General features: G+C 40.3%; 1 protein-coding gene and 1 pseudogene across 4 annotated transcripts in view; one reads left to right on the top strand and one right to left on the bottom strand.

Moving 5' to 3' along the window:
- The window catches only part of hpo (serine/threonine-protein kinase hippo), a 514,540-nt gene that overhangs the window by 340,892 nt on the left and 160,669 nt on the right, over positions 1-12,979 (top strand). The window lies entirely within an intron of this gene.
- LOC137501858 (piggyBac transposable element-derived protein 3-like) lies at positions 765-2,194 on the bottom strand (annotated as a pseudogene).

Genomic DNA, 12,979 nt, shown 5'->3' with positions numbered 1-12,979 from the left:
TACATGCTCAATCATTACTTAACATGGTATTTCATGAAACAGTTGTTCTTGAGGACACACAAGTACATATTGCATTTTGCACACATGATTCTTGATTTGGATTTGCATCCTGGGAACCTACACTTGGATGGAAAGCTGTCATTTGAATACTTGGGAAAATGTCCGTACATATCAAGTCTGACTTCCGGAATAGGCTGTGATATCACTTTACGGTATTTAGAGGCTGGTTCTTGTTCTTCCTGTTCCCTCTGTGCACAGTCCTCAATGCCAACAGTGTGCAGTCCTCTCGGTGAGTGTCTGACTGACTGTGAAATTGTTTCAGATCTAATCAGGGCATTAGCTGCATGGAGACGGTATTGTAAGAGACTCATTTGTTTTCTCTTAGGGATATCTGATTTCCAGCAGGCCCTTCTGTACATTAACCAGCCGTTGACAAGGACAAGGTCTACAAAATGGTTGAAGACTCGTACTGTCCATCTTTTTGTTCGTACAGTACATCTATAGTATGCCAACAATCTGTCGCAGAGGTCAGTTCCCCCCATGTTTGGATTATAACTCCTTGTTACTGCTGGCTGTGGTACCTCAATTTTCTTTTTTCCTGTTTGGACCAACGCATGCATGTGGCCTGTGTCTCACTTCCAACACAAGTTGACAAAAATGTAACACATTTGTTGTCTTTCCATTTCAGAACACAAACTTTTCCATCTTCCCTAACTTTCTCATCCCATTCCCCTCTTTGCAACTGTTTGTCACCTTTCAGTTTACTAACCACAGGCCCAATTCTGTTTTTCAAGACAGTTCCTGTTTGATGAATGCCATTACTCATCAAGAACTCTGCACACTTCATACTGGTAAAGAAACGGTCAGTGTAAATGACATGATGTCCATCCTTTGGCACTGTCACACTTAACAGTTTCACAATGCTGCCACCCAAACCAAGCTCTTTCATGTCATTTTCACAAACAGTTCCTCTCCCCTGATATATACAAAAGTCTAATACTAATCCATCTCTAGCTGCCAAGACAAAATTTTTAAGTCCAAGTGGGTTAGGTTTTGAGGGGACGAACTGGCGAAAACTACACCTTCCTGAAAAGGGTATCATCTGTTCATCAATCGACAGATGTGCAGGCCTTGGCAACGTCAGACACTTATCCCTAACAATATTTATCATTGGCCTAATTTTCCACAGTTTATCAGACAGGTCATGCTCAGCTAGGTTGTCTGTGAAATGCAGGTAATTCCTGAGTTCAAAATACCTATCTCGAGGCATACATTCTGAAATTAAAGGCACTTTTAATTCCCTGCTCCAGTATAGTTTTCCCTGTGGTAGCTTGAGAGTACCCATCAAAATCTGAATCCCTGTAAACTGTAGTAATTCTACAGCTGTGGTCTGAACAGAGCGCAAGTCACGTTTTTGCACTGAATACAGGTTTGTTTGCTCAGCCAACAATTCCCAAAAAGCAGTTTGCAGATATTCATGAAAGGCCTCTTGTACTCCTTTAGGACCATTTTTATCGACCTCCAGTTCCTCTTCAAATTCAGGCCCCCTTCTCTCCATTCTGAAAAGCATTCCAAATTAGTGTGAATTAACATCCATTTATGAAATGTAAATTAGGCCTACACTCATTTTGTATTTACAAGTACATGCACATGCTTTACATAATGGGAAGAGTTTCTTCAATATAAAATTATAGAATATTTTGAACATACCTTGTTGTTTTCCACTTCATCAAACGGGTGTTTACTTGTAGTGGTGTAGTAGCAGCTGTTAAATGTACATTATCTTCATTTTCTGATTCAGAGTCTGTCGATGAGTTTTCTATAATTGCTGTCTCAAATAACTCATCATCTGTGTCCGACAGTTCGGCATCACTGTTATTCAGTAAATCTACTAATGCATCTGTAGTAAGGATGCCTGTAAATGTAAAACACTGGTTAATGATGCAGAAAACATAGCAAAACATCATAACCTCAAAGAGGGAGAATATTGTTGTTGGGACCTGAGGTGCACAAATGTACACCTCATTTTTACCGGATAAAAACATACCAAAATATTAACTTCAACACATTAAATACTATGTGTTTTCAATTATTAAATATAACTGAACGTATTCCAATAGTTATTTCATTTATATGCCGTCAAATATAATTCTTACCGGTACTTACTTCTCTTGCTGTGCTCTCTAGCAGCCATCTTGGCCAAATGTAAAATTCCATGTGGTCTGGCTCACAGCTGAACCGGTATATAGGGCTCCTAGTGGTTTTATTTGGAACTAATAAGGTAAACATACGTGTGGCACACGGCACAAACATAAAAATCTAACCTCAATGTGTCGGAATAAAATAAAAATTGAAGGTGTACATATGTACACTTCTGGACTCAAGAGGATAATATGTCCGAGTTATACCAGATGAAACCAGCTGCCCCTTATACATTTAGAAGATACGTAATCCAGAAATACGCGTTACTTGTGATAGTCGATATATTCCTCTGCTTGCCTCCCATTTGGGAACAACTCACTGCAAGGCACACTGATGAATAGAGCCCAGAAGTTCAGGCAATTATTTTTGCCTAAACAGGCAGGCAAATAAGCACTTAACATTTAGGAAGTAGCAGTAAAATAATGAAAATAATGAAAATAATGACAAAAATGGCCACTAAAATAATAAATATGCTTTAACGTAAGCTACGTAACACACATCTGCATCACATTTTAGTACTTAATCTTACATACCCCTGTGGGTGGGGATGATAATAGCGTCAAAGGTATCCCCTGTCTCTCGTAATAGGAGGCGACTAAAACGGGGACTAGGGCCTCTCAACTTGGGAGTATGGTTTTGGCGACCACGGCCCCCCCCCCCAAGCTAAGTCTGGCGTTGCTTCCACTTACTTGTGTCAGGTTCGCTTTTACCTTTACTGTCTGACCTCCCTTGGTCAGCTCTTGTTCTGTTCCCACCCCGATGGTATTAGATTTGCGAGGCATAGAGAGTCCCATTTTCGCGCTCTTGGTGGTCCTTTCCTTTCTTTTGCCGATAACTTCATTTTTCGAAGTATCGGACCTCTTCTATTTGCCTTCTGTGTAGTGTTAATAGAGGATGGTTACCAAGTTATTCTTCCTCTTAAAACAATAATTACCACCAGCACTTAATTTTATGTAGCAAGGACGGGACCTGGCAACTCTCTCCACTATTTGGCTTGTGGAGTTTTCGGTAGAGATTTGTGTAATATGAAAATAGCGTTCATGTGTTATTTTTATTTATTTATTAAGTTAAAATGAATTACTTTCTTCATTATTACTACAGTACATTGGAATTATATTTTTTTCTTTCCATTGATTCATTTTGTACATAACTAATAGCAGAAAATGTCCACAACAACTTAAAAAGGACAAAAAAGGGCATTAAACTATCAAATAGGCTACGGAAGCTAAAATAGGCACACAAAAAAGGCAAAATAATAACTCGTCCTACCTTTCTCAAACGTACGGGAACATGTTTGTCTATATGTGACACTTCGATATATATATATTCCCAAATGGTAAAGGCATTTTGTCTATACTCCGCACGGCCTTACTTCTAAATTGAAGTTTCGCAAAACAAATGAGCATCGCCTTCCCTCTGTTGCCAGCGCGCTACACCCGTGAGAACAGCTGATGCAAAATGACCGCGGTAAACATCCCTTTTAAATTGTAATACAGTACTCAGAAAAAAATGTGAAAATGGATTGAAAACAAATTCACAAGAACTACACTTTCTAACAATATTTGGCACTAAAAGAGAATATACTATTAACAATAAAAAAGAATGAGGAAATAACACATCACTAACGGCTAGGGGGTTGTGGCCTACAAAGGGAACACGCTACTGATCTCAGAGTCACTGGAACCCTCCAACAATATGGAAAACACAGTAAATATTGAAGGAAAATGCAAAAGATCGCGAACCGTACCGAATACCATACACTCTGAGCGAGAGAGGTTAACCACGTGGCAAATGTAAATATTAGAGTTGGCAACTAGGTTTCGAGATCGTGCTCAGCCGATATAAATCGATATGAATGGCAGCTTGGGATAGGTTGGATGTCTATGCTTCAGCGCATAACCACCAGACAGAGCCAAAATCTGCTAAAACGTCAATTTAGAAGTAGAGCCGTACGGAGTTTAACTTCCGGGCTCTACTGATGAATATCCTGCAAAACTCAACTGACTCTCTTTCGCACCATGAGAACAAAACCGTTCCAAAAATACGGCATTCTTTCAATCAGTTCACATTAATCTATCAAATGGATTGTTGGATCGTGCCAAATGATTAGGTATAGTAAAAGACAGTTACATGAAATGATTATGAAACAGCGAAATGGAGGAGAATTGCGCGCTATATAGCTAATCTTAAAACAAGCCCTTGTACATCTGTTCCGTAGTCCTGATTGCTCGAAATGTCTTCATAGTCCACGGCCATCATACTGCCATGTAGGGTGATTACGGGACACGCAGAAAATACAGTTTGAATACCCAAAATATGACGCATCTTCCAACTGTAAGCTGGCCTCAAACGGTAGAAGTGGTGTCATTTTGAGCCCAAGTTGGCGGATTCGTCCCCGCCTGGTCGGTTGGTATTTGAAGGAGCTCATATGCGTCCGCCTCGCGTCGGTAGATTTATCACCTGGTAAAAGAACCCCTGGGGAACAAACTTCTGGCACCTCGGCGTTTCCGAAATCGTAACATTAGTTAGTGGAACGTAAAACCAATAACCTTGTGAATTAGATGGTCCAGATGGTCAGCTACTTTAGCTCTCATGCCATTTCCAAGTGCTAATGATACTCATCCTTCAGACATGGAGTACGTTTCTTCTTCATCTTTATCGCCAGGTGACAGTCTTGCACAGTTAGACAACTTAAAACCTTCCATCACCATCTTCATGCGAGTTGCTCCTCATACGAGTTTCCTCACCATCTTAACCCTCATTTTCATTGACAATACTAAAATGCAGACGTTATATTTTGAATTTGTCTTGATAAATAAGCAAGCTGTCCACTTCATGGCCGTATCGATGAGTTTAATCAACAAATTAATCTGGCTTTTTAGATTAATTTGTTGATAAATAAGGTTGACAAATTCTTCTTCTTTCTTTATTCGTTGTGCCCGTTTACAGAGCGCGTTGGAACTTGTTAGCTTGATGATGGTTTTCCTTTCTTCTTCTCCTCCCAAAATCTCTTCATGAACTCGCTATGCTGTTTCTTGCGTTCTTCCGTCCATTGTTTCCCTGTGGTTCTTTTAGCCTTTTCCATGAACGTGTGCTTTGCAACCAGATTCCCAAAAGCCTTGCGATCCCTGATTATATCTTCTGTGATGTTCATTTCTTTTAAGTCCTGTTTTATTTCCTCAAACCAGCTTATTTTGACCTTCTTTGAATTAGTTATACCAAGCAGGTTTTTTTTTTTTTTTTTCATACCTAGTGTCGTCCATTCTACAGATGTGGCCATAGAATTTCAATCGTCTCCTGCGTACGGTATCGGTGAACTTGTCGATTGCTTTGTACAAATCTACAGATTTCCTTTTGATCCATATGCCATTTACATGAACGGGGCCATATATTTTCCTCAGAATTTTTCGTTCTTGTTTTCCAATTTCATCAATTTCAGAGTGACCTCCTAGAGATGTGGTTTCTGAGGCATACAAGGCTGCCGGAAGAACAACAGTCTTGTAATGTCGAAGTTTTTCATTTCGTGACATCACTCTTTTATTGTAGTGGTTCCATGTTATTCGGTATGCTTTCAGGAGTTTAGTGGCTCTTTCTAAATTAGCTTTCCTGTCCAATCCAGATGGTACAATGATTTCTCCTAGATATTTGAAGGAAGGGACCTGTGTGATTATTCCATAATTTGTCTGTATTATTATTATTATTATTATTATTAGTAGTAGTAGTAGTAGTAGTAGTAGCTTCTGAATTGGTGTGATCATCACCTACCCTCCCTTAAAACCTCCGTCCTACCAGATTGTCGTGTTTAGTTCATGTTCGGGACATGTATATGCTTACCGTCTTACTAATAAAAAGTCCTTATACAGTTGTTTAACTCTTGTTTAGTTAAACAGTGAATAAACCCTGCATAAGCGTTTTACATTTTTCTTACTAATAAACGAGGTATACGCATTGCATTACTATACAGCACGTATACACTCGTTCCAAGGCGTAGGAATCTCTTCCTGCAGTTCACTGACGTATTTCGCACGTTCACCGCCTTTATGATCGCTTCTGCTGGTTATCTACGAGCAAAACTTTCCGGAAAGTCGCACAGTAGCACGGCATATCGAAAAGGCAGTTGCAACACTAAGTGAGACAGCTGGAAATTGGCTTATACTGATATCAACATTTCTTCAGCTTGCTTGTGTAATGAACGCCAACAAAAGAAATGGAATGGCTTAAGAAAAGATCAATAGCTCCTAACTGGGATAGTACGGAAAACGTAAGCAATTGTAATTGAATCGGCGAGTTGAAAAGTGTACCGTACACATTCCAAAATCCTTACTTTTCAGGAGAAAGGAAAACCTATTTTGTAGCTAAACGAAAGGTTTGATCAAAAAAGTTTCTATTAGGCATTTATACATCATATTTCTGCGTATTCAACTACAAAGTATAGAAATCATATTACGTATGGTTTTCAAGTTATGCCATTTTTTATCTCGAGGAATATGTCCCATTTTATAGGTACTCAAGTTTGAGAAAGATCTTTGTAGGGGCAGATAATGTATAATAAACTCGCAATTTCAAAAGTCTATTAAGCAGTAACACATTATTACACAAAAATACGCCCAACCATAATTTATTTTATAGTTATTCATTGCCATTCCGTCTCTTTAAAGTGTTTTACTTTACGAAGATGTCTAGCGTCCATAACCTCTGAATGGTGTATGTCTTCTATGTTTAAAATATCGTGAAGATCAACGTTATCGTCCATTCTTTCAATGTTAAATAGATAAGTCGAATATTTCACCTCGATTATATTACTGTAGACAATAAATACCACGAAAATGAATTGCTCACTCGTTTCTTTTTCCGCTACTCGCTGCTATACAACGCTTATACAAGGGTCCTGGTCTGTATAAGCAATACAATGAATAACTATAACAGATGTATACACAGGAGGCTTATACACGGTTTATTAGTAACGAATTTCACAAAATCGGTGTATAAACCTTGTATAAAAGTTATACACCGTTTATTAGTAAGACGGTTAGAGTCTTCTGCAAAGCCATGCTATCTCCCAGTTTCAGATTTCCAGCTATTCACCAATTATTCACGCAAGGACTTTTATCATATCGGAGTTATGTATGTTGGTCTTTGTTAAAAATCGTCTGTAGGCATGGCATGTGATTTTTTTTATTACCTCATCAGAACAGGTTTGCGCAATTCATTAAGACTTCCCTTCCCCGCGGCTATATTAATGAAAATGAATTAATGACTACCAGATTGCTGGTGCAAGACATTGATTAATTGTGGATCCCTAATTTGTTGAAACATTGCTGAAGTCTTTATGTTGCCTCGTGCCTGCCATCCCAGGAGAAGCGTTTTATCGATTTGGAGAGATTTGGAAGCCATTTATGGAATTACGAATATTCTTCCATAAAAGTGTGTGTTACGGGTGAGGTTTATTATTAGGGTCCCTCCCTGGTTTAATAACTGTCCAGTTTTTATTAGACTGTGCCATATAATTTCTTGCTGAGACTTGCGTTCTTAATGGGCTTCGCCTGGTATGTGGATTATATTGACGAAGTTTAAGGAACAAATGGACTAATAAATACTTGGACTTTTTTTATTAGCTTAGCTTATAGGACTTGCTCAGCTGTTCGTAGCGCTTTAACGGAAGGGGATGGTTGTTTGGTTTCGGCGTTTATGCAACAAGAGCTAAGCATGCACACTGTATATACTTTTCCTTTTATGTCAGTTCGAGAATATTACTCTTTATTTGGCTTAGGCATGTTCAGTTCTTATTTCATGCACAACTGTGTACGGCCTGCAGTACAGTGAGCTGGCCGCGCGCTACAGGTTGTGGAACTGTAACATTATATTCGAGAGATGGTAAATTCGAACCCATCTGTCGACGAGTCTGAAGATGGTAATCATTGTTCATGCAGTATATAAAGTACGTAGACATGTAGATATTTTATGTATTAGGAAATTAGATGACTGAGTATGCTAGATTTCTTATTATTTTTGTATGTACTTTTTTTTCTTTTCTTGTTCGGGGCGTGAGGAATCACCCAGTCACCAGACCAGGGATATTAATCATTTGCAATTAAAAACCCCTGACCCAGCTGGAATCGAACCCGGGGCCGCCGGGTGACGGACGGACGCGTTGCCCCCTACACCGCGGGGCCGGACTGTATGTACTCTAATAATCATCTATTGAGTGATATATCTTGTCTTTAAGAGAGCATCTATAATGAATCACAACACTTTCGATTCGGTTGCTGTGAGAGCCATAACCTGCCTTACCAAGACACCACCTATTGGTAAAACTGAGTTATAGATCCTAGTAATAGGGAACATGCATGATCCGGGGTTTTAATTAAAAATATGCTAATCTGATTCAAAATTTCATGCAGAATTCAAAAATGTGATCAGAATGTACAAATAATAACTCCAAACGTGATGCCGGAGAAATGCTGGTGATATATCGGAAAAGTCTACAGTTTATTATTATTTTTTTTTTAAATATTTTAACGTAAGATGAATTTGTTTGAATTTTCAAATCACTTTTCCATGTCAGCTGTTCTAGTGGTAATGTATGATGCTTTAGTTAAATGCTTCAATTACATCTTGGAATATGAAAGTAATAAACAGTGCATTAAATAATACTGATTATTAAAGTATTCTCCAAACCTAACCTATGTTTTGGGTGATCCATGTCAAGATAATAAATCAAAGGGGTTATGAACCATTTTGACAGCTCTAATTCTACCAATATATCTTGGCATGGGACAGTTATTACATGTAATAAATATCATTTTTGGTCCGTATTGATGATGTAGATTGAAATAATAACATTAAGTTATTTATTAGACCACCTAATCAATACAAAATCGTCTTGGCCACAAAAGTCACATTTTTCAAGAATGATGACATCTACATATGGTAGATTGTCTGACTGTGCTGTTTCGAACCTTTCTTCTGTCATTTCGAAGTTACTCGCGATCATGAATAACAAACAATCGGCTTTTAGCAACGGCTGATGCACAACGGCTGGTAGAGCTCCATGCGGTACTGGATCGTGACGTCACAGCGCGCCGCTTACGTCAGAGGCCGTTTCACTCGCCTTGCGGAAAGGCACTATTAAACATTTTTTTTAATGGTAGAAAACAAGGCAACATTCCACAATGTAATACGTTTACGTACTATTTCATTGGTGTACTTTTCAAAAAAAAATATTTTTGAAAATTATGCATGTTCCCAATTGTGTTACAGAATTTCAGATACAATGGAAAGCTGAAATTTCTTCTTTTCCTCTTCCACGAACCTACTACACTGGCGCAGCAGAGGGAGAGGTGATACCCCCACGTGGCGCGTCCCAGATGGTGTTTGGGGGGGGGTTCCTAACCGGCTTGCCGGCGGACTTGAGGGAAATACCTCTCGCGGACCGAACACACAACCCCCTGTGGGTGGGGGGCGCAGACGAAGAATACACCCGCGGTATCCCCTGCCTGTCGTAAGAGGCGACTGACCAAGGGATGATTGTATTAGAACCATGAAACTACTTGTGATTAGTACCGCCACGCGGGGAAACCCATGGGTCGGTTTTACTTGCGCGTAGTACCACTATATTAGGTACCAAATAGGTTTGTGATTGGTAGCACGCGGGAGCATCGTGCGGTCAGGCTTTTACAGTACCTGTTATTAGTACCACTATTTCAGCGACACCATGGCTCGACTTGCCTATGACCGGGCGAGTTGGCCGTGCGCGTAGAGGCGCGCGGCTGTGAGCTTGCATCCGGGAGATAGTAGGTTCGAATCCCACTACCGGCAGCCCTGAAGATGGTTTTCCGTGGTTTCCCATTTTCACACCAGGCAAATGCTGGGGCTGTACCTTAATTAAGGCCACGGCCGCTTCCTTCCAACTCCTAGGCCTTTCCTATCCCATCGTCGCCATAAGACCTATCTGTGTCGGTGCGACGTAAAGCCCCTAGCAAAGAAAAGAAAAAGACTTGCCTATGATTAGTACCCACTATGTAAGGAACACCACCGGGCGAGTTGGCCGTGCGGTTAGAGGCGCGCAGCTATGAACTCGTATCCCGGAGATAGTGGGTTCGAATCCCACTGTCGGCAGCCCTGGAGATGGTTTTCCGTGGTTTCCTATTTTCACACCAGGCAAATGCTGGAGCTGTACCTTAATTAAGGCCACGGCCGCTTCCTTCCCGTTCCTAGGCCTTTCCTATCCCATCGTCGCCATAAGACCTATCTGTGTCGGTGCGACGTAAAGCAAAATAGCAAAAAAAAAAAAAAAAAAAAAGTATGGAGCACCACGGGATACTACGAGTCCCTGTGGTTAGTACACTTATGTGATGAAAACCATACGTTTGCGTTGCCTGTAAATGGCGCTGCAATGTGTGAAACAACATAGGTCTGTATTACATGTGCGAATTTCATTACCTGTGAGTAGAACCATAATGTGTGGAATTTCGCTGGTCTACGCTACTTTTGATTAGTACCGCAGGGTATGACAAATACCATGGTTCTACTTTTGTACCGATACGTACAATTATGAGGCGCCGATGACCTAGTTGTTAGGCCCTTTAAACAATCATCATCATCATCTTTATCTTTTCCTTTTCAGAAGGAGCCTAGGTTGAAGGTTTGAACTATAAGATGGGCAATGGAGGGTTTTGAATGAATTTTCCGTTTGGAACGGTTCTAGATCTGGTATTTTTAATGGCCAGAGTTTACACGATTCAGCAACTAATTGCTAAGGCAAATAAAATTGTCTCTTGCAAGCGCTGATCTGACCTGGGGCATTCAAACAATGATTATGGGTTTTGGTGGTTCAGCCGACTGCATTCCGTGGTCCAACGGCCTTTTCTGACATTATTTCAATTGATTTCTCTTCCACTTAATGCGCCTTAAGTGAAGAAGGCACTCTCATTTGGGTCTTATGTTTATTCCACTGCTTTGAAACATTTTTTGCGTCTGCTTTGTCAACACGATAGGCCTTACTCTGAAGCTCCTCATTTTTCGAGGGTTAGGAGTGTTCTTTACTGCTTCCGATCTCCACGTCTCATATCCCATGTTATCACCGAAATCTTGTCCTAGTAATTTGTTACGGAATTCATTTGTTCTTAAGAAACAGTATCAGAGCTCAAGAACCTTTATAGAAAACTGGCAGTCCTCGTGGCTTCGCCCGCATTGAAGTCAGATTTAGATTTGAACACTGTTGGTAACAGTAGTGAACAGTCCAATGTCCGAAAACCATAAAAATGTGGCTATAGAGATGTAAAAACCAATGAACAGTCCAGTCATAACATCTTGATCACCCTTTCTGTTAAATTGCATGTTTCTCTTCTTTCTATACGTCAATTAACGTGTCCAAGGCCGTACCGTAGCCAAAGAACATCATTTATTCTACCCTAGAACCCATACATCTGACAGATTAGGCGGTGTTTTTTCTTTCAAGGGCCCACATTTTCTGAAATTAGCCCCACTGTCCTCCTTAACGAACTTTCTGTCTTACAGTGAAAAGGTATAACGAATAATAGAATTGCACCACTGATGGATACAAATAACGATGTTTATTCTAAACGCGAGCCTCCGTGGCTCAGACGGTGGCGCGTTGGCCGCTCACCGCTGGTGGTTCAAATCCCGGTCACTCCATGTGAGATTTGTGCTGCATAAAGCGGAGGCGGGGCAGGTTTTTCTCCGGGTACTCCGGTTTTCCCTGTCATCTTTCATTCCAGCAACACTCTCCATTATCATTTCATAGAATTAATCAATCATTCATAAATCACTTTGGGAGTAGCGAACCTATTCTAATAATAGCCTGTATATGGTTCATTCATTACATCCCTGACCCGGTCAGAGTCTGGAGCACAGGTTTTCATTTTCATTCTAAACGCCCAGCTATGCTGTGCTCGACGTGCGGAATGCTCCTTCGACACGTAAAAGTGCAGTTTTAGGCAAACCGTTAAAGTTGCGAAGAAAATGTATATGAATATTTTTATTGAAAATTAATTCTAAATCTTGCATGTAAGGACTAACAGTTTACCCGTTGTTTTGATTGTTATATGGTAAGGCATTCACCAAAACACAGAAAAGCATATGTCCTGGAAAAGAACTAGAGTTTGGAAGAAATTGCACACGAACTTTCTTGTAGAAAATTGAACTCTATGTACACATAGTGGGGCTCCATTTTTGTTAGTTTAACGGTTCAGGTAGCGTTTTCACATTTAAGATCCCCAGATGCACAATTTTTCAGCCTTGCTGCACTATTTTTGAAACTACCTGCTCCCCAGGCACGCTAACATAATTGTATACAGCCTGCAATAATCTGTAATGAATCGGCTTTCCAACGGTGAAAGAATTACTGAAATGAGTTGGGTGGTTCCCAAGATTAATTACCCTGCATATACAAACTCTTACATTTTCTCTCTCTAACTTATTTGTACGGATGATAACAATACTTGAATTCAGCTGTTAGAATCTCTTTATGTCATAAGCAATGACGGCATCTTAAATCCTGAAGAGACCGAGCTCGATAGCTGCAGTCGCTTAAGTGCGGCCAGTATCCAGTATTCGGGAGATAGTAGGTTCGAACCCCACTGTCGGCAGCCCTGAAAATGGTTTTCCGTGGTTTCCCATTTTCACACCAGGCAAATGCTGGGGCTGTACCTTAATTAAGGCCACGGCCGCTTCCTTTCCACTCCTAGCCCTTTCCTGTCCCATCGTCGCCGTAAGACCTATCTGTGTCGGTGCGACGTAAAACAAGTAGCAAAAA

This window comes from Anabrus simplex, chromosome 8, assembly GCF_040414725.1.
Source record: "Anabrus simplex isolate iqAnaSimp1 chromosome 8, ASM4041472v1, whole genome shotgun sequence".
Classification (NCBI taxonomy): Eukaryota; Metazoa; Arthropoda; class Insecta; order Orthoptera; family Tettigoniidae; genus Anabrus; species Anabrus simplex.
Note: the sequence above shows the minus strand (reverse complement) of the source record. Positions and strands in the feature narration are given on the sequence as shown.